Below are 27,915 nucleotides of genomic sequence, written 5' to 3' on the forward strand. Positions count from 1 at the left end.
CTCGACACAGCATCAAGGGAAGTTATTAAAAACTTCCGCTTAAGACACGTCAAGACGTCGACAGGCTCTAATCTGGAAGAGCTGGAAAACACACCGGCGCGTTGGAAGCAACATCTTGCAATCCATATTCAGATTTTGGTTTTTCTCAAGCGGCAGAGGCCAACAAATTCACCCCCTCCTCCCACCTCCACCTACCCCGACCTCTGTCTCACACACACACACACACACACACACACAGCTGTGTAGCACAATCACATATCCTGGATGGTGGATGTTAATTTGCCACGCCGAGCAGGAGACACACAGCCCTAATTAAAAAAGGCTGGATCCACAGGCTGTTTGTGCCGCTGCTCCCCACTTTCATCTCCACGCAAAATAATTATTTCCTGCGTTTGAAGCCATTGATCTGAAACCAACACTGGCGGGCCGCTTTCGAAACAATCGCACACAATGGCTTCAATTAAAAAGAACTTACAATATGTAAAGAGAAGACGGGATTCTGGGGTTTATTAGTGAGGCAGAAGGAAAGAGAAGGGAAGGAAGGCCGCTGAATATCGCGCTGTGCTGCTGCCAGAGAAGGCCTCTCCGCAGTCAGAGCTGGCTGTGCCGTCTACTGGGTGATGTGTGTGTGCGTGTGTGTGTGTGTGGGCACTTGTGTTTGTGTCAGATTTTGAGTGTGTGCATCTCTGTAAGTGTGACTGTCCTTGTGTCATTGTGTTTTCCTGTCTTTCTCTATGTGTATGTATTCATGTGTGTGTTTTCATATCTTTTTCTGTGTTTTTCTGTGTATCTGTGTGTGTGTGTGTGTGTGTGTGTGTGTGTGTGTGTGTGTGTGTGTGTGTGTGTGTGTGTGTGTGTGTGTGTGTGTGTGTAAAACTTTGACTGGATAAAAAAGAAGAATGAACACAGATGAAAGAAAGGCTGTTTTCAGTGTGTTGTGTCCATGTTTGTCTCTCAATGCGTGTGTGCGTGTGTGTGTGTGTGTGTGCGCGCGTGCGTGCGTGTTCTCGCAGCCCGTCAGTGAAGCTCCAGACTGGCTGAGTGGTGGCTGATCAGCCCCTCTCACCTACAGCCGTCTCCTTCAATCCCCTGCTGACTCCCGAGTCCAGCTCCTCGCCCGCCGCCCGGCCCTCCGCCCAGGCCGCCGGCGGGCTCACGTGCGCGGCTCCTGCTCGTATTTCCCCGCTCCACAGCTCAGCTGATCAGAACTGAGCTGATGGCAGTGCTGATATCGGTTCTACCGGCGCTGCCAATCATCCGGTGAACAATTATACCCCGGCGGAAAACAGAAACATAAAAAACAGAAGGAGAATGATTTCCGTGAGCGTCGCTGAAGCTCTCAGCCGAAGCCGTTGGTGATTAGCTGCTGTGTGGGGTGAGAAATCATTTTACGTGTAAATGTAATTCATCAATCAGAAAAGATTAAATGGTTAAAAGCTCAACGCCGTCAGCAGCAGATAATAGCTTCATGCTTTCCTACATACATACATGGCAGCAGCATATTTCCCAGTGTTCCTGCCGCCTGATCTCGGCCAATCACAGCTCAGAGCAGGTATATTCCCATCCATCCACCGACTCTGTTAAGGCGCGTGGACCGCCTCGATCGAGCTGTTGATGCACCAACATTTCAGCTGCTCCATAACTGAGCAAACTCATGAACACACAGCCAAACACAAGAGCGTCTCCAGGAGACAGGAAGTCCGGCGTCCGCTGAGCCGTCTTCACCGGACTGAAGAAAGACTCCCCGGTTAACCTCCTGATGCAGTTTGACTTGATTTAGCTGGTTTGAAATGAGGAAAAGAAGTGCTTCATGTCAGAGTAGCCTCCGCGGCTCATCACGCTCCGCTAACAGGACTGGAGATTGGCAGGACGGCGGCGCTGCTGACCGAGGCAGTGGAGAATGAGGCTGCTGCCCGGTCGATTTCAAGGCGGAATTGTGATTAATTGGAATCGATAGCGTTAGCATCGACGCCCGCCGTGACCCGCGCTTCACGGGCTCATGTACACTTCAGCACATAACGCCGAGGCGTGCATATTCACGGCATCATAACCGTCCACTTCATTAGTGGCGTGGATAAGTCATCTCCACACACACACACACACAGACAGACACACACACACACACACAGACACAGCAGAAGTGATGAACTCAGCCTGCAGAGATGTGATGAGGCTGGAGGAACAAGATTCAGTCGATTAAAGATCTGCGAACGGAGCCCAGGGACTGCAGACCAAGTCAGAGTCTCCACAACAAACCAGAGGTGTGAGGCGACTGGACTCACACCTCTGAACTTCCAGCTGAACTTCTGATTCGGTTGGTTCTGAACAGAAACGCCACCAGAACAACGGCTTGATTGGTTTGCTACATTCAGGTCCCGATATGAACGCATGTTGTGGTTGTCTATTCTGTCTCTTCTGATTCACCGGAGAGAGAAACAGAGCAGCCCAACAGAGCAGCGTCTCCAGGCCTGATTTCGCGTCGCGTCTTCAGATGACTTCACTGCACTTTCTGCCTCGGCCGCTGTTCGGAATGAGAAATCCCGAGCCTTTACAAGGAGTGTCAGGTTTTAGTGCGAGACCTCAGAAGGCTTTCACGCGGGGCCATTGTCTTTGACCCCATTTCTCCAAATGTCAGCGCTCCACCAGAGAAGGGATTTATGGACTGTGTGGAGAGTTTAGCGTTTCAGTGAAAACTTGTCGATAAGTCTTTTCTGTCTTATCACACACACTGTATCTCCTCTCGGAGTAAATAAAAGTGCTGTTGTGTCTGCCGCTGCTGAATCGTTTGGTGTTTTCAGTATTTGAGGGGCAGCTGTGGCTCATATTGGAGGAGTGGATTGATCTCCACGCCGCTGGTTCGATCCCCCATCTGGACGACGTGTCTTTAAGTGACACACCGAAGCCCAGACTGATCCCAATGGGAGTCAAACACCTTTCAATGAAGCCGTGTGTGTGTGTGTGTGGTGTGTGTGTGTGGTGTGTGTGTGTGTGTGTGTGTGTGTGTGTGTGTGTGTGAATGAGTGAATGTGATTAACATTGGAAAAACCCTTTGAGACTGCTGAAGTGCTGAAAGCGCACTAACTAAGTGAAATCCATTTCATCATTTGGGGTAATATCATGTCTCTGGGTGAGTAAAGAAGACTGATAATTAAACTCCCATAATTGAGTTTGGTTGCAATCTGTGGAGTCATTGCGAGGCTGATCAATATTAGCGCTGCAGCTCTCATTGAGGGAAATGTTTCACTAAATGCCGAAGCAGAAATACTAAACAGCCACGTCTCGAAAAAGTGCAAATCATCGTCGGTGCGCTTATTCCAGTGTCTAAATACTGGTTAAACATTCACGCCTCGGGCCAATTCCCAAGTTTGTGGCTTTAATCAGCGAAACTCTTGAATATGTTCATAACGGAACGACGAGACTCTGACTTCACGATTCCACAGAACCGGCAGAGAACACCGGACAGGATGTAGTGAGCATGCCAGGCCACCGGTCGGTGCTGCTTTTTGTTTTGCATTGACACCACGACAACAATATGCTATTTAACAATGGGAGCACCAGGTAAACTACCAAGTCCAGGAGAATCCAGACTGGAACCATTTAAAGAATAAAAATAAAAACCTCCCACTGCGCTTCCGGCTACGGCTGCTAAACGTTTTCTCATCCTATCTGAGGCTACGATAATAAATCCTCTTTTTTTTTGGGAGAGCGGTTAGTTAGATACACCAAACCCGACATCATCTGCTCAGCTCTGCCTGCAGAGTCTCTAATCACATGAATGCTAATGAATGAATGTGTCCATCATCCCATGGAGATTAGCAAGAAAAAAGAAAGAAGAAGAAGAAGCAGCAGCAAAAAGAGCAGCGGCACAAAGAGCCGAGCGTAACGACTGCCTACCCCGGGAAAAGAAACACACACGTACACAGACATACCCTTAAATCACACAGTTGGGTTCCTACTACCCTTAATTAAAATCAGGTATGGAATAACAATGAGCAGCTTAATGGATATTCAGGAGGCTTTAAGGATCTCCCGGGAGATTCCTCTGAATTAGCAGCTGACTGCAGAGCGGCTGCCTTTCACCTTGGATCGCAGCTCAGCTCAGCCCGGCTCCAGCTCACGTATTTTCAAGTAGTGTCAGTTTAAATAATTAAGGGAAAAAACCTGAATGTGGCTTAAATTTAAAGGAGGGGCCCAGAGGGGGCCCCGTCTCCGTCGCGGCTCCGGCCCCCAGAATCTGCTCTGTTTGGACTGGAAAACGTGAAATAATCCATTTTGTGGTGAAACGTCATGTAAAAAAGCAGGGACGGCACTGAAGGCTCTTATTTTCCAAATCACTGAATCCCACACACCTAAAGGACACGATCCAATTTGACACGTTTCTGATTTAACCTTTAATTATGCAATTAGCATTAGAAAAGGCCTCATTAGTCTAATTAGAGCAAATAAAATGGGCACAGTCCTCCAGCATGAATTCAATCTATTGACGCTGTTTATCTTAATAGCTTCAAATTCAAAGAAAAAAAGAAACGAAATGTTGAGGCTCTGAAATTCTTTCATTATGAAATATATGAGACTTGAAAGGAACAGCAATGATTCCTCGTGCAGAATACAAAGAAATAATGAAGTGTGTCGCAGAGCAGAAGCGCTCGATATTTACACAAATGTCAGAAATGTAATTCCTGTTGTACATGAGCTCCAATGAACTATTCATCCAGAAGAAACCACGTCAGGCGGCCAGGGCATCTCTTGAATTGATTTCAAGGTTTATTGAAGACTTTTAAAAATCCTCTGAATGTGCAGAGATATTCTGTCCTCACTTCAGTCCCGGTTACGATTCCAGCTCGGATGAAGGAGGGAGAACCGGAACAATGTGTGTGTGTGTGTGTGTGTGTGTGCGTGTTTCTTGTATTTCTATCCTTGTCGGGGCCCAAATGGTCCCCACAAGGATAGGCAAAACGTGGAACGACGTGCCTTGTGGGACCTTTTTCCGGTCCTAAGTAGGAGAAACAGTGTTTTCTTGACCATGTGGTTACTGATAAAAGTAAAAGTGCAAAAACATTTCTTTAGGTTAGGCTTTGTTGTGGTGTGGGTTAGGGTTAGGGTAAGGGTCAGGGTTAGGGCTAGAACATGAATGGGAGTCATGGACGGTCCCCACGAGGATAGAAATACAAGACTGTGTGTGTGTGTGTGTGTGTGTGTGTGTGTGTGTGTGTGTGTGTGTGTGTGTGGTGTGTGTGTGTGTGTGGTTGTGTGTCTGCCGTCAAGTCTTCGTTTAGAGACGTCTTCAAACACACCAGTCATGACCGCTGGAGTGAACATCAATTATCTCCTGGTAGACGTTTGTGTTCATCTTTATCAGACAGAAACTGAACATTTTGTAAGAGACCTGCTGACCTTATATGAAGAAAGTGGTTTTTCAGACAACTATTCAGTTTTTACAGTAATTTGGTGATTCTGACCCCGAACTCCTCTTGGATCCAACCAAATCCAATCCTGACTGTCCACATACGAGGACATCAGTTTTTTGTCCCCCCCCCCCCCCCCCCCCCCTTCGAAAACTCATCCAGTCAGATACCAGAAGGAGAAGCTTCAGAGGTCTAATGCAGTCAATTCCTGGATGGGTCAAAGCTGTTTTCAAGGTCAGAGGTCACCAACAGAATATCATCATGCTGGTCATAATGTTATGGTTGATGAGGACACATTCACAACTTTAAAAAGTCTGCAACACAACAGTTGTGATTTTAAAGGGTTTATTCTAGTAAACAAAGTTTAAACTGCAGGAGCTGAGTCGCCAGACTCTGGTGCCTGCGGGCATGATGGATATGAGCTAAAGAGGAATGTTGAGCGAGGCTGCAGTGAGGCTGTGGGCCGGCCGTGTTTGTTTGGTCACCTGGGCTGCTTCCAGTAACGGCCCCTGCAGCCAGAAATGTTCGCGAGGCTTACGGTAAAACCTGAAATACAAGCCGAGCTTAATGCACGCAGAAACTCAGTTATTGATCAGGTATCGCCGCTGCGTTAAGTGCTGCACTTAATAGTAATAATAGTGGTAACGACCGCCAAGCGCAGACCGCTTCTGTAAATATCGACACTGCACATCTAAATTGTACTTTAAATTGCGAGGGAGGAGGAGACCAGTGGTTAATATTTGAGACGAGATCGAACTGGTAGAACAAAACAGTCATTTCACCAGCAGACAGTTAAAAAACACGAAAACTCTCATGAACAAAAAGTGAAATTCAGGCTAATGACACTAAAATGTCTCAGTATGGAGGAACTGATGCAATTTAAAATAAAAGGATCCACAGAGGAGAAAGTCATTATCAGAGGTTTTCCAGTTCAAGGTTTCGACTTAGAAAGACTAAGTTTACGTAACGTTTAATACACCAGGAATGGTGTATACGTGGAAACAGCAGAAACGCTGAAAACTATGTAGTCAGCATGCCGAGCCACTAGAGGGTGCTGCTGCAATGAAACCACAAACGCTCGCTTCACAGAACCAAACACTCCGAACACTGACAGTGGAAGAGGAAGACATTCAGATGGACAGAACACCACGGTGGCTGTGGTGGCGGAGTTTCAGAAAAGTTGCCGTTTTCCCCGTTTCCACGGAGATCAAGCATTTTCAAAAAGTGACATTTTTCCTCCGTTTCCATGGGGATGACCCATTTTCCAAAAGTTGCATTTCAAGACACTCCGAGCACCGTTGTCACGCAAACGGAAAACCAAAACACAACGAAAGGTTTCAGTGGTTTAAGCAACGACTGCTTATAATTCGTTTTAATTAGGATTTAAAGAAATATAAACAAAACCAACTGTTTGACATTCTTGTTGAATATCCTTAAATGTCAACAAGGAGGCTTTTTCAACAGTCAGCAGGAAGAAAAACGGCAAAGAAAGATCGAAGAGAGACGTTCTAATTTCTGGACTTCGGATGAAGACGTAACAGCCAGTCAGACTGTTGCTCCCATCACACCATTATTTCCACCACTTCAGCTCCCTGGGCTCAACAGGTTCGCTCTCCGAGGAGCGCTGAAAGTCATTCTGGAAGATGTGAGAAATCGATACCAGAAAATGAAGTCCTCCAAAGTCAGGCTGAGGGAAAGAGAGGCTCCACTAGAAAATGGAAATCCCAAGGCCCGGCGTAATCCCCGGGCTGCAGCGACTTGCTCCGAGCGTGCATGAGGGCAGCGTGCAGCGTGCGAGCATCCGAAGGGCGGAATAATAACAGCCTCTTTGTCTCCCATTATCAGCACATCTCTTTCACTCGAATAACCCATGCAACACAAAAACAAACAACCGCACTCCGCCGTTTGCCGCATTTATGAAATTCACAATATCGGCCGAGGCCAAATCAGGCTCGCCGAGCCAAAAGCAGAAATCGCAGCGAGCGAAGTGACAGATGAAGCAAATTAGACTGTGAAGACGTCCAATCAATGGCGGCGAAAAACCCCGAGACGTCAGCAGAAGCAGGCCGTCCAGAAAGAGAGGATAAAGCGTGTTGGAAGCGTGGAATCGGAGTGGACGGACTGATCACGTCTCCAAGCTGTGAAACCTCCTCCCTGCGTTATTCACTCCACTCCTTTCTAAGACCAGCTGCAGCTTAAGCGATAATTAATTTCCTAATTGAAGGTTTGGGAGCTTCGGGGAGAATATTTCTGAGGGCTCTCGCTCCATTCCAGGAAATCACGGCGGTGAGCCTGCGAGCGTTCCCTCGGTGGGACGGGGAACAAACGTTCATTCACGTTCTGATCGATCCTCAAACATGCAGGGAAAGATTCACATTCACCTGAAACCCTCATTTTACAGCCACACCTGAAGAGTATAAGGTTTTCAAAGTGTGGGGCGGGGGTCCTCCAGATGCGCCACAGAGGACCAGCAGCCTTTTCAAGTACAATGGCAGAAGATAAGATTGACAGATAATGTTTTGGGTAATATGCTTTTTTAAATCTTCAGAGATTAATCATGAAAACATGGAAGTTTTCCTAATTATAAAAAAAAAACAACAACAGTATTAACGATGTAGAATAAAAACACCCATTAGTATGACTGACAAGCACACTGGAAACAGTTCCAAAGAGGAAAAAGGCACACATTGTAAGGGCTGCTGAAACGTTTCCATTTCAGAAAAGTTTTGCATTTACATGGAAATGGCAGAAATGATGTAGATGGTATGCCAGACCAAAAGATGGCGCTGTTGTTTTTATTTTTCGAACCACACCACATTGCACAAGCTACATTCCTTCATTTTCAAAAAGTTGTGCTTTCAGTGAGTCTGAGCACTGGTGTGACGTAAACAAAGCCCTGAAGAGGCTATCAGCGTTTTCCATTTTCACTTCAAAACGTATCCTAAGTTAAATGACTCCATTCAGATCTGCTCTTTTTGTTTAAAACGCTGTTCTGCTTGCATTGGAAGCATCATCCAGATTGCATGTTCTCCCTGTGCGTGTGTGGGTTTTCAACTGGAATTTCCTCAGTCAACTGCAAGACATCGCTCAGAGGAACATATCGCAGCAAAACTGAGGCAGTTTTAATGCAAAACCTGAACGTTCTCACCGAGACGTGTTGACCAGCGAGGATCTTCATTTCTCCGCTTCCTGCTCCCAAACTGAGGATCTCCGTCATTTTCAGGAAGGAACCATTAACACGCTGGATTAAAGTCTCATAAACCAGCGGTTTTTAAACGTTACGGGTCCCATTTCATTCAATCTAAGTGCTAAGCATCCAATTTCAAGCTTTACATTTACATTTTGGGAGTTGATTAAAACACCAGCGGACCCATTCCTTCAGGGTCCGTAAAAAAAATAAAAAAAAATAAAGGGGGATTCACAAAATATCTGCGAAGGCTTAATATAAGGAAATAACTCCCCATTCAAGCCCTCTGCAAAGCATTAGCAGAGTTAGATTAATAATAAATCAATGTGCACAGAGGCCCGTGTGCAAGAAAAACAATCACATGCATTAAAAGAAAAAAAAAAGCAGATGGCAGCGGCGAGAGAGCTGCGTATATTCCTCCTTCACTCAATCTGCTATCAAACTTTAATTGGATTGTATTGCAGAACCCACTCAAAACACTCAAACGCATCCAAACAGCATCACCCCCCCATCACTCTTCATAAAGGCACATCAGCGTTCGTGGCACGGAGAAGAAAAAACACACGTCCTCCCTCTAATGCAGCGGCGCGATTATGAAATGCAGTGCTGAGGGGCTGCGCGCTTCACACACAAACCACAGAAAGAATTCTTTATAGTCCATGCCAGGAGCGGCGGCTCGGACTTTTTTTTTTCTTCCTGGTTTCTGATGAGGGATGGGGTGCAAAACCTCAGTGCTTAATTACAAATCCTGCAAGGTCCTGTTGGGAAACAGATTGTGAACACAGCTCACACACAGCGTTTCAGCCAGCCGTGGAGAAACAGGTCCAGCCGTGGAGCCCCGGTCCAGATGTGAAGCCCCGGTCCAGCTGTGGAGCCCCGGTCCAGCTGTGGAGCCCCGGTCCAGATGTAGAGTCCAGGTCCAGATGTAGAGTCCCGGTCCAGATGTAGAGTTCAGGTCCAGCCATGAAGCCTCAGAAAAGTTTGGTTCATCTTCTAAGAAATCCATTCATTTCACTTTGACGAGAACAAGCTAAATCCTCATCGCTGTTATTGATCATTCAGCTGCTGCATCCCTGCAGGCTGATGTATATCAATAACAACAGTGCGCACGAACACGTGCACGTGTGCATATGATCCTTTCACAGCCACAACCAAGAAAACCGTATGAAAACATCAGCAAAATGCTGAATCTGAAGTACGATTATCTGTACGTTAGGAAGAACGTTTGTGTTATATGACGCACACGCACGCGCACGCACACACACAACCTACTGTTTCTCAAGCTGTATCTGTCACCAGGGAAACATCGGCTGAATCATCGGCAGTGACTCAGCTCCTAATTGAGTAATTGAACCCAGATCACAGTTTCGAGGCAGTAACCAAATTGTTTTCAGGAAAAAAAAACAAAAATGTTACAACTTCATCAGGTTTTCTTTGAACGTGAAACGGAACCCATCGGTGTCGCTTTCAACACATTTTAAGATTCGTTGTGAAGCACGGGACGCATGAAATCATTGAAGAGAAGCAATTTACTATTAAAGTCAAAAGTTTAAGAGTGTAAGACTAATTTTATTGTCACTGTTATTGTCAGGATGATTATTGTTGTTGCCATTACTGTGGTATTGCTGTAATTTTTGTTACAGTCGTTGTTGTGGTTGCTATCATTACTGTTGTCATTATTGTTGCGATCATTGTTATCGTGGTTCTGGTCAGTGTCGTCGTTGCTGTTGAGGTTTTTGTTTTTCATCTCAATATTTGTAATTGTGATTGTTATTTTTGTCAATATGAAAAATGTAGTGATGAAAGTAAGAAGCTGTAGAAAATGTGAATATGTAAGTTAGCCTTGAAGAAAACACTGACTTCATTGAGAGAAACTAAGTCTTTGTATTTTTCAGTGTTTCCGATCATCTGGTCAGTTTGACAGGAGATGTTTCTGGAGGTTCTCTCTTCACGCTGCTCTCCATAGCAAAGCCTCCATCCTGACGGGGGCTGAGGGGGGCTGAGGGGGGCTGACGGGGGCGAGGCCCCCCAGACTGACAGAATGAAAACAGGATTAATTAATGGCTGCGTGCTGGAATCTAATAAAGAAGTCAGTGAGACGATCCGTCAAGTGTTGAAGTCTGACAGGCCTGAAACGCTCACGTCTTCACGTCTGTCTGTGTCGTCTCCACGAGGCGGCGGCGGCGGCGGGGGCGCGGGGCCGCTGTCGCCCTTGTTTCAGCTCTATCTGATCCAAACAGCTGTCCTTCACAATAAATTCACACAACAGACAGAAGCAGGAGCGCTCTGTCCGGTGACCCAGAGACAGACGAGACACGCCGCTGTCTCGCCACCAAACCACCCATTCCAACTGGATGATACGTCAGCAGAACAATGGCCGCCACACACACACCACACACCACACACACACACACACACACCACACACACACACACACACGCCCCGACGGAGACACGCCTGCTTCCTGTCCGCCCGTCACGGGAGCCCGGCGAAGATGGATGAGCAGCATTCCAGCCGCGGCTCCCGATTTCATCCGGCCGGCTCAGGAACGCAGGAGACGACGAAGACGCCGACGCGTGCTGACCTTGAGACGAGTCGCTGCGTGAAGAGAGCTCAGTAAAAAAGATAAGACAGCTGTCAAAGAGAGACTCATCAACCCGGCGGAGGAGAAACTCATTTCCACAGAGCTGGATCGAGTCTCTCACTGCCTTCTGCTGCAGCTGGGAACTGGAAGAGTTTCCAGATGGGAAGATCCCAGTTCATGGATTTTCTCCCGTCACGCAAAAACATGTGTCACTGTTGAAGGTGAAACCTGCCCGTGAGTGTAACTTTAACCAGTTACTGTACGAGGGATCATGTTAGGAAAAGAAGGATCATTTCTCAGGAGTCTTTTTTGACATTAACAGACTATAGTGAAAGATAGCAGAACTCAGTGGAGTTCAGTGAATCTTTCCACAAACATCAGTAAAAAATCCATCATATTCAGAGATTTATCAAAGCTAAATAAAGCGAAACGGCTGCTTTTGGTCATTTTCAAGCTTTCAGAGGATCAAGTTGGACCGGTAAAACAGTTCCATAATAAAATTTAAAATTAAACTGTGCTGTTTCTTTGCGTTGCAGCACAGAGTTTAAGACTTTAAACTTGTCAATATTTTCACTAAAAACAATTACCACAGAAAATGACTCCAATCTCAACACAGAGCCAATCTGAATGAAACCTTCTGGTGCAGAAAACAGCGAGAAGTCCCAAAAACACAATCGAAAGTCTAAAATTCAGTGTTGCCTTGGAAATTTGTATAACTCCCTTCATGGTTCCGTCTGATTGGAGCCTCTGATGGACCAGTTTTGATCCACGGTCCAGATGTTTGACACCCCTGCTGTAGGAATAAACTAACCCGTTGCTTTGAACCCTGGTTTTAAAGGGGTTCACTGAGTGGTTCATCTGGCAGTGAGCACACACTCAAAACTCAATGGCGAAAACAAAGAGGTGAACATGAGCGTCCTGGTGCTGCAGCGGCGGCGGCGGCGGCGGCGGGGCAAGCAGTCGCTTCAGCAGCAGCGGCGGTATAACTCCAGGCATTGATCCTCTGCCAGCTGACTGCTTCAGTATGTTCCTAAACATCTCTGAGCGCCCCGCCAGGGGACGGATACGATGCAGAAGCACTCTGGGCTCGGGCCAGATGTGGAGCCGACGTTTACGAGGCTCGGCGGATCGGCCCTCGAGGCGCAGCTGCTGCGTTTGACGACCGCCGTTTTACAGGAGCCGCTTCCCGCCCAATTTCTCTGTTTTTATTACAGCGACAACAGAAGACGCAGTTTAAGACGACAGTTGCCATTAAAGGCCTGCTCCAGACAAATGTCAGCCGTCTCCATCCTGCAGGTTACCGTGGTGACGAGTTGATCGTTTGAGGCTGGATTCCTTGTTTGATATGTATGTGCTGGAGAAGCGGAGGAGGAGGAAGAAGAAAAGGCGATCGGTCTGAAATCGCAATCGTGTGTGTGTGTGTGTGTGTGTGTGTGTGTGTGTAAGATGACACGTGGGGATGAGACTGGTGGCTCAGTTGGAACGCTGACAGCTCCTCACTGCCTGTAGTACGACTGACACCCAGACTACAAGGAGGATGACGGATGTGACGGATGGAGACGGACACATGACGGAGCGCCGTCCAGGAGGGGAACATCAAAGGAAGAACAGCAGCGAGATTTCATCCCCACACGTTCCAAAGGCTCCAGCCCCGGCCTTACCTCTATATATTATATATATGTGTAGCTTGAACACACCGTTCACCAGAAATATTCTGATTATTGAGTTTTCAAAGCAGGTCAAATGGAAATGGATAGACAGATGAAAGAGGGATGGATGACGCATGGATGAATACAGGGATGAATGGTCGGATGGATGGATGGATGGACAGATGGTTGTTGGATGGACAAATGGATGAATGGTTGGATGGATGGATAGACTGATGAATGGATAGAGGGATAGATGGATGGAAGAATGGATGGATAGACGGACAGATGGATGGATGACAGATGGATGGATAGATGGATGAAAGCAAGGACAGATGGAAGGATAAATAGATAGATGAATGAGTAGAAGGATGGATGGATGGATGGATGGATGGATGGATGGACGGACAGACAGATGACAGTTTGATAGACAGATGGACAGACAGATGGATGGATGGATGGATGATGGATGGACAGAGATGGACGGACACACAGATGGATGGATGACAGATAGATGGATGATGGATAGAGGGATGAAAGGAAGGACAGATGGAAGTATAAATAGATTGATGAATGAGTAGAAGAATGAATGGAAGGATGGATTGACAGATGGATGAAAGGACAGGGATCGAGCGATAAATGGATGGATGAATGAATGGAAGGATGGATGGACAGATGGGTGAATAGACACTAGATCGGCAGACGGAGAGAAGACAGACAGACAGAGAGATGATTGTACAATGAAGCAGGGTTACAGAAGAGCAGCGGGGCCCCGGAGCCGCCAGCGCTCTGGAGGTTTCTCTCCGGCCCCCGGTCCTCCACCTGCAGCTCCGCCCGCCGCCCCACCAGCAGCTGCTCAGGCGCCTCAGGAAGGGCGTCTGCTGTCAAAGCGCTGCTGGAGCAGCCGCCTCCCCTCCGTCTGGAGAAATGCGCCCTTCCAGCGGTTTGGACGTCAGTCTGGAGCTCTGGAGAATCTCACCAGCAGCAGCTGGAGCAACGCCGATTACATTAGGCCCTTTAATCACGTTAAGGTGTCTTATTTTATCACAGGAAATTGGGCTCATTCTCGGCCCGTTTCCAGGCTGACCTTGTGCAGAGGTCGTTGCCGCTGGAGTCGGCGGCGGCGGCGGACGCTGCCGGTTACCCGGGCGCAGATAAACGCGTCGTCCGCCTCGCGGCCTTATCGGAGAGGCGGAGGCGCGGAGGAGCGGCCTCCAATGTCAGGGGGGTCAGCGGCGGGATTATGAGACGCCGATCAATCAAATCGACACGTCGGCAACGAATAGCAGCGACTGCTCAACTGTCCTCACATCCTGCGACGGGTGAAGCCCCCCCTCCACCCTCCACCCTGCCCCTCCACCTCCTCATCCTCTGTGAGCTCAACAGGCCATCCAGATAAACTAACCAAACACGCCTCCCCCTTCCCCTCCCCCGCTGATCGATATGACGTAAAGGGAAAACCTCTCCACTCTCCTCATCCACCTCCCTTCCTCCTCCATCTTTCCATCCCATATTTTCAGAGCGTTTCCACTCCCAGAGTCGCTCTCCTGAATCACCCCGTCTCCACCCGTACCCCCTCCGCCCTGGCGGGGGCTCCATTGTTTGCCGGAGAGGGGCATGCTGCTGCCGGCCCTTATCTGGGGATGTTGCAGGCGCACATGTGAGATGCTATCGGCGGCCCTGCTGCTCTGTTTATGCTCCAAGCCCTGCGAGCGCCGCTCGCAGTCAGGCGGGATGGATGGAGGACGAGGCCCGCAGAAAATGGAGCAGGGATGATGAAGTGACCGAGAGGGAGGAAGCTACAGGCAGCTTCCTCCTCAGCGGGAAGCATTCAGGTATTAATAACAACGGCAGTTATCAATTAATGACAATCCTTAGTTTATCATCAGAGTAAATCGATGAGGGGGAAAAAAAAACCCACCCTTTTCCACAAAGATCTCTTCTTTCCTGCCGACGGATGGGAGCTAATGTGTCAAACACTACATGCAGGCGCTGATTGGAGTTATTCTTCAGCGTGATTTAGTGCTTATCTCTGACACCGTGTGTGGGCGTCTGCTTTAAATTACACCCCAATGAAAGCACAAAGGAACAAAACCATTCCCCTGCACAGGGAGATTAGAGCGAGCTGCTATCTCTGCCTACTATTTGGATTGGGTTTGTGAGAAAAGAAAAAAAAAAAAAAAAAGATGCTCATGATGGGAAAGATGCTTCAAACACAATGAGCGGCTCAGGAAATCGATCACGCAAACAAAGCTTCAGTTTGACTCCTGACTTTTGAACCTGAAGGGGTCGATGCAGTGAGCATGCCGGGCCACAGGTTGGCGCTGTTGGATGTTTTTGTAATGGAATCAAACAATGTGTGCAGAAAACAATAGACTGTAATCATTAGCAATGTGAAAAACAGGAGCTACTGAGTGATGTAATTGCATATTTAAAATCAATAACAATATCTAGTTTTAATGAGAAACAGGTTTTTTAGGGACCGAGCCCCGGAGGGCATGGTGGCCGCAGGCCACCATGCCCGTAGGGCAAGGTCTCTATTGTTTTTCGTTCGTTTGTCGTTCTCGTTCTTCTATATTATTAGGGACCGAGCCCCGGAGGGCAAGGTGGCCGCAGGCCACCTTGCCCGTAGGGCAAGGTCTCTATTGTTATTCGTTCGTTTATTGTCGTCGTCATTATTATCGTCGTCGTTCTCTATTATTATACTAACGCCCAAATAAACGCCAATTTGACCCCCTAAACATGCATGAAAACTCACCAAATTTGGCAAGCACATCATGACCGGCGAAAAATTTGATAAAATCCAAAAATAAACACCATCGGCTCTCTAGCGCCATCTATATCCCAAAAAACGTCTAAAACAGTCGCTACAGCCCGCAGGAATGTCGCAGAGAGATCAAACCAACAGTCACGCGTTCGTCTCATCATGATCTACATTTCACGCGCTGACACCCCGGACCTAAATCCAACAGGAAGTCCGCTATTTCCCTTTCAAAGTAAAATTTTGATCAAAATCACTCCTCACGAAAAAATTATCTCCTCCGAGACCGTTTGTCGCACACACATAAGAGTCACGCGACGTGAAAGAGGACAAATTTCTCTACAAAAGTTGTGAACAACTTTGTCAAAAGTCTAACGGTGTGGATTTTATTAGCGTTCAAAGTTGGAAGTCTGAAATCCTGCCTTGCTCCGGCCCTCATCCGTTATAATGGGGAAAAAAGGAAAAAAGTCGCCTTTTTTCAGCACCTCGAACAAGTGGCGACTGCGGCTAAACCGTGACTGCTATCAACAAACCGAGCACACGTAAAGTTCCAGCAGGTTCTCCTGAACAAGATGATGTAACATAAGTGGGGAAATATGATGATATATGCATGTTGACACAGGTAAGAATTGGGGTGCGCTCTGCATTTTTTTTGCTCTCAGTTATAATGGAGCCGGATGGGGAAAAATCTCGCGCTTCTCACAAACTGAGGCCTCTGGGGTCCAAACTAAAAGTCTCAATGCTCTGAAAGCCTCACCAACTGAAAGACAACTAATTTTCCTATCAAACGTGATATTTTTTGTTAAGTTTTGCCAAACAGGAAAGGTACAAGGAGCAGTTGTTTCGCAGAAGGAAACTGTAATTTTTTCCTCTCTCCACTCTAACTGAAATGACCATATATGGACATGCAGAGCAGTTACACAGCTGACAGCAGCTGTCAATCAAACTCTGACACTCAATGACTTCATTCAGTGACTCAGGAAAGCAGATGGCAAAAGCTAACTACTCCTTGTTAATGGATGGGAGATGCTAACGACTCCATGTTAGTGGATGGAACATGCTAACAACTCCATGTTAGTGGATGACTGAAGCCACCAGCTCCATGTTAATGGATGGAACATGCTAAGAACTCCATGTCAGTGGATGGGAGATGCTAACTACTCCATGTTAGTGGATGGGAGATGCTAACTACTCCATGTTAGTGGATGGGAGATGCTAACTACTCCATGTTAGTGGATGGGAGATGCTAGCTACTCCATGTTAGTGGATGGGAGATGCTAACTACTCCATGTTAGTGGATGGGAGATGCTAGCTACTCCATGTTAGTGGATGGGAGATGCTAACTACTCCATGTTAGTGGATGGGAGATGCTAACTACTCCATGTTAGTGGATGGGAGATGCTAACTACTCCATGTTAGTGGATGGGAGATGCTAGCTACTCCATGTTAGTGGATGGGAGATGCTAACTCCTGCTTGTTAGTGGATGACAGATGCTAGCTACTCCATATTAGTGGATGGGAGATGCTAACTACTCCATGTTAGTGGATGGGAGATGCGAGCTACTCCATGTTAGTGGATGGGAGATGCTAACTACTCCATGTTAGTGGATGGGAGATGCTAACTACTCCATGTTAGTGGATGGGAGATGCTAACTACTCCATGTTAGTGGATGGGAGATGCTAGCTACTCCATGTTAGTGGATGGGAGATGCTAACTACTCCATGTTAGTGGATGGGACATGCTAACTACTCCATGTTAGTGGATGGGAGATGCTAACTACTCCATGTTAGTGGATGGGAGATGCTAACGACTCCATGTTAGTGGATGGGAGATGCTAACTACTCCATGTTAGTGGATGGGAGATGCGAGCTACTCCATGTTAGTGGATGGGAGATGCTAACTACTCCATGTTAGTGGATGGGAGATGCTAACGACTCCATGTTAGTGGATGGGAGATGCTAACAACTCAATGTTAGTGGATGGGAGATGCTAACAGCTCCATGTTAGTGGATAGTAGATGCTAACAGCTACATGTTAGTGGATGGGAGATACTAACAGCTACATGTTAGTGGATGACAGACGCTAACAGCTACATCTTAGACAAAGGGAGATGCTAACAACTTGCATGTTCCTGGGTGGACGTCTCAGTCGCAGGCCGGCGGGGAGGCTCGGTCCCGACCAATGCCGCTTGCGGCTTTAATTAGGGACCGAGCCCCGGAGGGCATGGTGGCCGCAGGCCACCATGCCCGTAGGGCAAGGTCTCTATTGTATTTCGTTCGTTTCTTCTTATTATTATACTAACGTCAAAATAAACGCGAATTTGACCCCCTAAACATGCACGAAAACTCACCAAATTTGGCACGCACATCATGACCGGCGAAAAATTTTATAAAATGGAAAAATTGACCCCATCTGCTCTCTAGCGCCACCTAGAAACAGTAAAATAGGTGCCACGGCCCGCAGGAATGTCGCAGAGAGATCAAACCTACGTTGACGCATTCGTCTCATCGAGATCTACATTTCACGCGCTGACACCCCTGACCTAAATCCAACAGGAAGTCCGCTATTTCCCTTTCAAAGTAAAATTGTGATCAAAATCACGCCTCACGAAAAAATTATCTCCTCCGAGACCGTTTGTTGTACAGACATAAGAGTCACGCGACGTGAAAGAGGACAAATTTCTCTACAAAAGTTGTGAACAACTTTGTCAAAAGTCTAACGGTGTGGATTTTATTAGCGTTCAAAGTTGGAAGTCTGAAATCCTGCCTTGCTCCGGCCCTCTTCCGTTATAATGGGGAAAAAAGGGAAAAAGTCGCCTTTTTTCAGCACCTCAAACAAGTGGCGACTGCGGCTAAACCGTGACTGCTATCAACAAACCGAGCACACGTAAAGTTCCAGCAGGTTCTCCTGAACAAGATGATGTAACATAAGTGGGGAAATATGATGATATATGCATGTTGACACAGGTAAGAATTGGGGTGCGCTCTGCATTTTTTTTGCTCTCAGTTATAATGGAGCCGGATGGGGAAAAATCTCGCGCTTCTCACAAACTGAGGCCTCTGCGGTCCAAACTAAACGTCTGACTTCTCTGAAAGCCTCACCAACTGAAAGAAAACAAATTTTCCTATCAAACGTGATATTTTTTGTTCAGTTTTGCCAAACAGCAAAGGAACAAGGACCAGTTGTTTCCCCAAAAAAGACTTTTATTTTCTCCTCTCTCCACTCTAACTGAAATGACCATATATGGGCATACATTGCAGTTACACAGCTGACAGCAGCTGTCAATCAAACTCTGCCACTGATTGCCTTCATTCAGTGACTCTCAAAAGCAGCTGGGAGAAGCTAACAACTCCATGTTAGTGGATGGAACATGCTAACAACTCCATGTTAGTGGATGACTGATGCCACCAGCTCCATGTTAATGGATGGAACATGCTAACAACTCCATGTTAGTGGATGGGAGACGCTAACTACTCCATGTTAGTGGATGGGAGATGCTAACTACTCCATGTTAGTGGATGGGAGATGCTAACAGCTCCATGTTAGTGGATGGGAGATGCTAACTACTCCATGTTAGTGGATGGGAGATGCTAACAACTCCATGTAAGTGGATGGCAGACGCTAACTACTCAATGTTAGTGGATGGGACATGCTAACTACTCCATGTTAGTGGATGGGACATGCTAACTACTCCATGTTAGTGGATGGGAGATGCTAAAAACTCATTGTTAGTGGATGGGAGATGCTAATTACTCAATGTTCGTGGATGGGAGATGCTAACAACTCCATGTTAGTGGATGGGAGATGCTAACTACTCAATGTTAGCGGATGGGAGATGCTAACTACTCCATGTTAGTGGATGGAAGATGCTAACAATTCCATGTTAGTGGGTGGGAGATGCTAACAACTCCATGTTAGTGGATTACAGATGCTAACAGCTACATGTTAATGAATGGGACATGCTAAAAACTCCATGTTAGTGGATGACAGATGCTAACAGCTCCATGTTAGTGGACTGAGCATTCTAACAACTCCATGTTAGTGGATGACAGATGCTAACAACTCCCATGTTAGTGTATGGACGTCTCAGTCGTGGACTGGCGCGGAGGCTCGGTCCCGACCAATGCCGCTTGCGGCTTTAATTATTATACTAACGCCCAAATAAACGCGAATTTGACCCCCTAAACATGCACGAAAACTCACCAAATTTGGCACGCACATCGTGACCGGCGAAAAATTTTATAAAATACAAAAACGAAAACCATCAGCTCTCTAGCGCCACCTAGATCCCAAAAAACGTCTAAAACAGTCGCTACGGCCCGCAGGAATGTCGTAGAGAGATCAAACCAACACTCATGCGTTCGTCTCATCAAGATCTACATTTCACGCGCTGACACCCCTGACCTAAATCCAACAGGAAGTCCGCTATTTCCCTTTCAAAGTAAAATTTTGCTCAAAATCACTCCTCACGAAAAAATTATCTCCTCCGAGACAGTTTGTGGTACAAACATAAGAGTCACGCGACGTGAAAGAGGACAAATTTCTCTACAAAAGTTGTGAACAACTTTGTCAAAAGTCAAGCGGTGTGGATTTTATTAGCGTTCAAAGTTGGAAGTCTGAAATCCTGCCTTGGTCCGGCCCTCATCCGTTATAATGGGGAAAAAAGGAAAAAAGTCGCCTTTTTTCAGCACCTCGAACAAGTGGCGACTGCGGCTAAACCGTGACTCCTATCAACAAACCGAGCACATGGAACGTTCCAGCAGGTTCTCCCGAACAAGATGATGTAACATAAGTGGGGAAAATATCATGTTATATGTATGTTTTCACAGGTAAGAAAAGGTGTGCGCTCTGCATTTTTGTTGTTCTCAGTTATAATGGAGCCGGATGGGGAAAAATCTCGCGCTTCTCACAAACTGAGGCCTCTGCGGTCCAAACTAAACGTCTGACTGCTCTGAAAGCCTCACCAACTGAAAGACAACAAATTTTCCGATCAAACGTGATGTCTTTTGTTCAGTTATGCCAAACAGCAAAGGAACAAGGACCAGTTGTTTCCCCAAAAAAGACTTTTATTTTCTCCTCTCTCCACTCTAACTGAAATGACCATATATGGGCATACAGTGCAGTTACACAGCTGACAGCAGCTGTCAATCAAACTCTGCCACTGATTGCCTTCATTCAGTGACTGTCAAAAGCAGCTGGGAGAAGCTAACAACTCCATGTTAGTGGATGACTGATGCCACCAGCTCCATGTTAATGGATGGAACATGCTAACAACTCAATGTTAGTGGATGGGAGACGCTAACTACTCCATGTTAGTGGATGGGACATGCTAACTACTCCATGTTAGTGGATGGAAGATGCTAACTACTCCATGTTAGTGGATGGGAGATGCTAACTACTCCATGTTAGTGGATGGGAGATGCTAACAGCTCCATGTTAGTGGATGGGAGATGCTAACGACTCCATGTTAGTGGATGGGAGATGCTAACAACTCCATGTAAGTGGATGGCAGACGCTAACTACTCAATGTTAGTGGATGGGACATGCTAACAACTCCATCTTAGTGGATGACAGATGCTAACTACTCCATCTTAGTGGATGGGAGATGCTGATTACTCAATGTTCGTGGATGGGAGAATCTAACAGCTCCATGTTAGTGGATGGGAGATGCTAACAGCTCCATGTTAGTGGATGGGAGAAGCTAACAACTCCATGTTAGTGGATGACTGATGCCACGAGCTCCATGTTAATGGATGGAACATGCTAACAACTCAATGTTAGTGGATGGGAGACGCTAACTACTCCATGTTAGAGGCAGGGAGATGCTAACTACTCCATGTTAGTGGATGGGAGATGCTAACTACTCCATGTTAGTGGATGGGAGATGCTAACAGCTCCATGTTAGTGGATGGGAGATGCTAACGACTCCATGTTAGTGGATGGGAGATGCTAACAACTCCATGTAAGTGGATGGCAGACGCTAACTACTCAATGTTAGTGGATGGGACATGCTAACAACTCCATCTTAGTGGATGACAGATGCTAACTACTCCATCTTAGTGGATGGGAGATGCTGATTACTCAATGTTCGTGGATGGGAGATGCTAACAGCTCCATGTTAGTGGATGACAGATGCTTACAGCTCCATGTTAGTGAATGGGACATGCTAACAACTCCACGGTAGTGGATAAGTGATTCTAACAGCTACATGTTAGTGGATGGGACATGCTAACAACTCCATGTTAGTGTATGGGACATGCTAACAACTCTAAGTTAGTGGATGACAGATGCTAACAGATGTAAGTTAGTGGATGGGAGAAGCTAACAGCTGCATGTTAGTGGATGGGACAAGCTAACAACTCTGTGTTAATGGAAGACAGATGCTAACAGCTTCATGCTTGTGGGTGGACGTCTCAGTTGCTGGCCGGCGGGGAGGCTCGGTCCCGACCAATGCCGCTTGCGGCTTTAATTTTTTTTTTTGTTGCTGTTGAAAATTGATGCTCCTGCTTAGAAATTACAAATACACCTACATTATGTTTTTAAAATGCAGGAAAATGAGCAGCTGGAGTTACGCCACTGTTTATTTTTTCATAACCGGCAGAAAAACACTGACTTTAGAAGCATAATTCAGGTCTTAGTTACGTTGTTGCTTTTCCTGTGTTTGTTACATTTATAGTCCACACAAAATAAAAGCCAACATAAAGAGTTTATGCAACATACAGTGTGTTGGATGATCAAGAAGTTATCAGAATGCCTGCAGGTTTTCATTTTTTTAATTAAAATATCTGAGCTCAGGTCTCGGTGTTTTGTGTTGTGTCCATAAGAAATTTCTCGAAATTCCAATTTTTCCTTCAAATCTTTACAATTTGCTTGGCTGGATATAAGGCCCACGGGCCTTATGTTTAACATCACTGATATACAGTGTTAGTTAAACAAGAAAAAACGTAAATACAGCTGTTTTGGTGCATAACGGATGGCGCCATAAATGATCTTTCAACATATTTTGAGATATAAAGCTTCACGAAGTTGAACTGAATGGGGAGGAGAAGTGCTGGAATTGCCCAAGTGTCCAACTCGACTCAGCGATGATCAATATTCATCAAAATACAGACTCAAACTCAATATTTTTCAGAACCATTAATTCATGCATGCTGTGCCTGTTCACCAGCTGAACAGTGAAAGCTTCACGGAGTGAATCTCCTCCGTTCGCCGGCAGCTGCCTTGTCGGGGTCGAGTGTTTCGGCGCAGGACTGCGAGCTGCAGACGGGCAGCTTGTGAGCAGCAGATGTTTCTGAAGACACAGATGTGGCGTGGGGCGCCGGTGTCACTTGACGTGGCCGGGAGCATTCATCATCGTTTACCTCGTCACCAGGCGTGATGGTGTGGCAAATTAGCGGCGGTTAGCCGTCCGCCGTCCCGCCTGAATCAAACACACCCCCCTCCGGTGTCGATTCCAGACTGAAACATGCGGCATCTTTTGGACAGTAAAAAACTCTCACAGTGTTTCAGGGGTCCGTTTACTTGACAATGGTGCTTGCAACAACTAAAAAAAGCAACTTTTTGAAAACACTCCTCCATCTAGACGGTGGACTTTGCTGCTATCGGAGTAAATAGTTCATGCTCAGTAGACGGACAATAAGAACAATGTTCTCCTCCGGAGTGTCACGACTCCCAGTCCAGGTTCTCCTGGTCCAGATTCTCCTGGACTTGGTTTGTGTTTTCATGACAAAAACAAAAAACGGTACCAACTTGTCGTCCAACACACTCACTACATCGCCATTAGTGTTTCAGCCGTTTCTATAGTTTTCAAAATGTTTTCATGTAAATATGAAACCTTTCTCAAACAAAAATGCAAAACCAGTGTCTTAAGGCCAAGATTAAGAATAGTCTGGTGTTTACAAAACATGTTCCCCCCTCTACCTTTAAAAAAATATATATTTTTTTTTACACAACCCTGCATGAAAACCTGGTGAAGAGCTGCTATGGACATGCCAGACCTCCAGGTGGCAGTGTAACAAGAACCATCATCCCAGATGAGCCAATCGGGATCCTGGAAAACTAACTCTTTAAGAGCATCGTTTTCAGTGACTTGTAGCTTCGTTTACATGTGAACCAAAGACCCGAACACTGAAACATCTCCGTTTCCACTGCTTTTCATTGTTGTGTACAGACTGGCGGCGTGCCGCGCCCCCCAGCAGAGACCAAAACTCGGCTCACAGACAGGGTTATTCTCAGCATACAGTCTGAAAAAGGCTCACTGCTGTCAAGAGCCAAGAGATCAGAAAACAGTCGAGATTCTTCTTCTCTTTTTCCGCGTTCATGTAAACATTTCTGTGATGCTTCGGGGAGCTTCAATAAAACACCCACCGCAGCCGTTCACGCCGCTGCCAGGGATCTGACACGATGGAGAGGCCCGATCTCTCCGTGTAGACATAAAACATGACACACTTTCAAAGTTCATTAGCCCCGTCTGGTGAGATGCAGATGCCATGTAGAAAACAGAATAAACAAACTGCAGCAAACACAGACATCAAATATTGTCAAAGCTCATTGCAGAGTGAGGAGTCTGCAGGAGGGTGAGATGAGGATCGCAGTGTGAAACGTCTCTCCGCGCTCCACTTCAAGGTGTGCGCTTTATTTACCGCCGTTGATTAAATTCAGAAATATGAAACGGGGGCCTGTCGACCGAGGGCGGACGCGCACGCTGCGTGGTTCTTTTAAAAACACATGAAAACAAAGCGGAGGTGCTGCAATAATGGCGTCAGGAAGGCGGCGAGACAATGAAGGAAGTCTAATCAATCACTCAAGGCTAATGCCGAAGGATGCAACAGATTCACAACACCTGGACGGCAGCAGCAATTACTCCCGTCCATCTGCGGCGCGGCGCCTTCAAACGCTGCGGCGGACGCCTTCAGACAGGACCCGCCTCTGACGAGCATTAATCGCCTGTGAGCGTCGCCGTGCGCGCTCAGCGCCTTCACCCCACGTGGAAACACGCCACCCACAGCTCCAGCGAGCATAATAAGCATCTGCACTTACATTATGGCTTTTTTTTTTTTTTTTTCTTCTTCTGGCACAAATTGGTGGGTATATTCCCGTCCGTTAACCACAGCCCTCTCACCTCCAGAGGGATCTAATACCCAGATAGCTCACATCAAAGAGACGGCCGCGTCCTCGCTCGCCTCGCCGCTTTGCGTTTCCCCGCCACAGACGTGAAGAGGAAGCGATACGCCGGTGTCGAAACGCAGCGGCGAGGTGCGAGGGAGCGGAGAGGTGAGACGCAGGAGGGATGAAAGTGTTGCCAGTGTGCGAGCGTGTGTGTGTGTGTGTGTGTGTGTGTGTGTGTGTGTGTGTGTGTCGGTGGGGCCCTCGACCTGACTGCACACTAACAATTAACTCTGGAGGCAAAAAAGGAGGTTACAGTTGGGTAACCAGCAGCTGCTGCATGAAACATGAGGTCCATGGGCCAAATCTGGTCCGCAAGAGGCTTCAATCCGGCCCACAGAGCAACATCATCAGCAAGCACGAGTTTGGAAAAACACGTAGAATGCAGCAGTTTTTTTTGGGTTTTTTTCCGTGGATTTTGCTTTCAAACTGGCTCCGTGTTGAAAATTTAGTCCATTTCCAAAGGAATTGTTTGTTTTTGTATAAACAGAGGACAGTTTCATCATGTATACGCTTCCCCAGGACTAAGAATAGCTTAAATTTAAAGGTTATTCTGGCACTAGCTTATTTCCACCTTGTCTATTATATGATAAACACACAAACATGAAAAACAACAAACTGCAGGACATGAATGTGAGCTCGTCCGTCCTCAGCCCAGCCTGACGGCTGAAGGAAGCGCCGACTGAGCGGTCGGTGTGGTTCTTCCTCTTTTTGTCAGTAAAAAAAAAAAATCCTTTTGCTTGAGGGCTTTAAGACAAATTCAGGAGAAAGGATGTTGTCCTGTTGGGAAACGATTCCCCGAGCTTTTTGGACCGCCTGCGTTTCCCACAGGAGGCGTCCGTCTCTCTGCTGCAATCCAATTAAGTCGGAGCAGACCTCCAGACGAGAGGCGGAACTGTTCTCTGCAAACGGACACACAAAACTACAAATACAGGAAAATACCAGAAACAAAGGAAAGGTGAAATATGCTGGAGATTCTGACTGAGAGAAAGACTTGAGTTTATTCAACAAGTGACTCTGGTGCCGACCTCCGTTCAGGACTCGGTGCCTCTTGACTTCAATCGTACTTGGTTGAACGTCAAGAGGAAAAGAAAGTAGGTCAGTGCATTGTCCCAGAAGCCACAGAGACATAATATAAGTCAATAAAGTGTTCATGAAAGAGGTGAAAACTCAATATATTGTGACCTGGACGGCACACATAGACACACACACACACGTAGACAAAGAGAAACACACACACACACACACACACAGAGTCAGTGATGCAGACACAAAACAAAAGGGAACGCCATAATACCACACATCAACATGCGCAGCGGGGAGCCGCCACTTGAACGCCGCTGGCCTTTATTTTTTTTCTAATCATTAATCAAGCCTCATCAGACTTTAACTCCTCGAGTGTCACGCTTCCACATCGCCCGGAGATCACGCATGTGCCCGAATCCGACGCCGCCACGGCTGAAACGCACCAGTCAAGAAGGCATGACGGCGCTGCATGGAGCTGAGGGGAGCAGTCTGCCCCCCTCCCCCTCCCCCTCCCCCCTCCCCCCTCCCCAGGGCCCAGGCACACAGAGTTCACAGCAGCTCGGTCAAAGTGGGACACACACACACACACACACACACACACACTCACTCCTACAGAGACACTGACTTACATCATTTTCCTGCAGAATGACTCTATAATCAGCCTCCTACCTTCACTAACCGCGGTATTAAACCCAATTTCCAGTTAAAACGCTTCGTTTTTACATTACATTTACATTTCCTTCTGGAGATGAACTCAGAGTGTGTAAAAAATGTACATCTTGAGAGCCGTTTTCAAAAACAGAGCACTGTTGTGATGTAAACGCGAATAAAGTTTTGCGTTTTCACTTGAAACCGTCGTCGTGTGAGCGAGTCCGGACGAGGCGGACCTCCTGTCTTTGTCCTCACTGTGGCTCCAGTCCCTCACAGGTGTGTATAAACACTCAGGCGGGTTGTGTTGTTGTGTTTTCATGCCTTCCAGAGACACACGCCTGCAGTCATCCAGGTTCTCGGTGTTTTCAGGAACCCTCCTCCTCCTCCTCGCTGCACGTTCTCCCAAACGCCCCGGCAAATTCTCGCCTCGCGTTCGGCTTGTTTATCGCCCTCCTCTTCTTCACACCTCGCCTGCATCGCACGTCATGCCCCCGTGCATTAAGACAGAGTCTGTGTTCAGGCAGGTCTGAACAGCACCTTCCCCCCCCTCCTCCAGATGAGGAGCACGTACGGCGCACCATTCACGATCCTCCCCCGTCGCTCCGGAGGAGACGTCGGAACACTTGGCCGGCAGCAGACATTCATCCCACACCCTCAATCCCCTTTCTGCCGCCCTCTCATGCGCTCTGACTGACATCCAGTGAGGAATGTAGATTGTCTGCCTTTGGCTAAAAGCAACAAAATAAATGCAAATGGCGTTTTCATCGGGGATTGTTCAGCAGGATGTGGATCTTCCTCAGATAAAACCCCTCTTGTTTGTCCCAGAAGAAAAAGATATCAGTGAATGTTCCCTAATTAGAGGATCGGGGTAAACTGGGGGGAAAAGTGGTTTTATTTTCCATCGGGGTTTGGGGGGAAGTGAGATGCAGTCGTCTGGAAGGGAACGCATTGAATATGACCCGTCCAAGCAGACAAACGCTTTTCAAGGTGTCGCCACTCCGTTTGGTCCAGGCCCCACCCTCCGCTGGACCATCTTAATACCCATCAGTCCTCATGGAAACCAGCTGACACGGTGACAAAAGTCCATGCATAAGTAATGCCGGTCTGTGAAGCATCAGAAAACCAAGACGGAGAGGACTTCACACGCCGGTTTCTGGCCCGCTAGAGGCTCCAATCTGGCAGCCAAACCAAGCAAATGGTAAAAAATGTAATTATCGATTTTTTTTTTTTCAAAAAAACAAAAAAACAAAAACAGATTTCTTAAGGTAAGGTAACAATACTGACACCCGAGCTGAGACATCGCTGATGCCGCCATGAAAGCTAGTTAACTAGCGTTAGCCTCATAGCTATGCTGTCATGTCGAGCATGTAAAAACACCCATAATGCAACGGTCTTCATGACATTTCACTGCATTTTTGCAACAGACGGTTTCATTAAAATTGGCTTTATGTTGACACTGTCTTCTCTTCTGGTACTAATTGTTTGGTTT

General features: G+C 46.9%; 1 protein-coding gene across 3 annotated transcripts in view; it reads right to left on the reverse strand.

Annotated features, from left to right (window-relative positions):
* neo1a (neogenin 1a) overlaps nucleotides 1-27,915 on the reverse strand; it is a 205,012-nt gene that overhangs the window by 89,330 nt on the left and 87,767 nt on the right. The gene's annotated exons all lie outside the window — the stretch shown is intronic.

The sequence above is a fragment of the Salarias fasciatus genome, chromosome 1 (genome assembly GCF_902148845.1).
Source record: "Salarias fasciatus chromosome 1, fSalaFa1.1, whole genome shotgun sequence".
NCBI lineage: Eukaryota > Metazoa > Chordata > Actinopteri > Blenniiformes > Blenniidae > Salarias > Salarias fasciatus.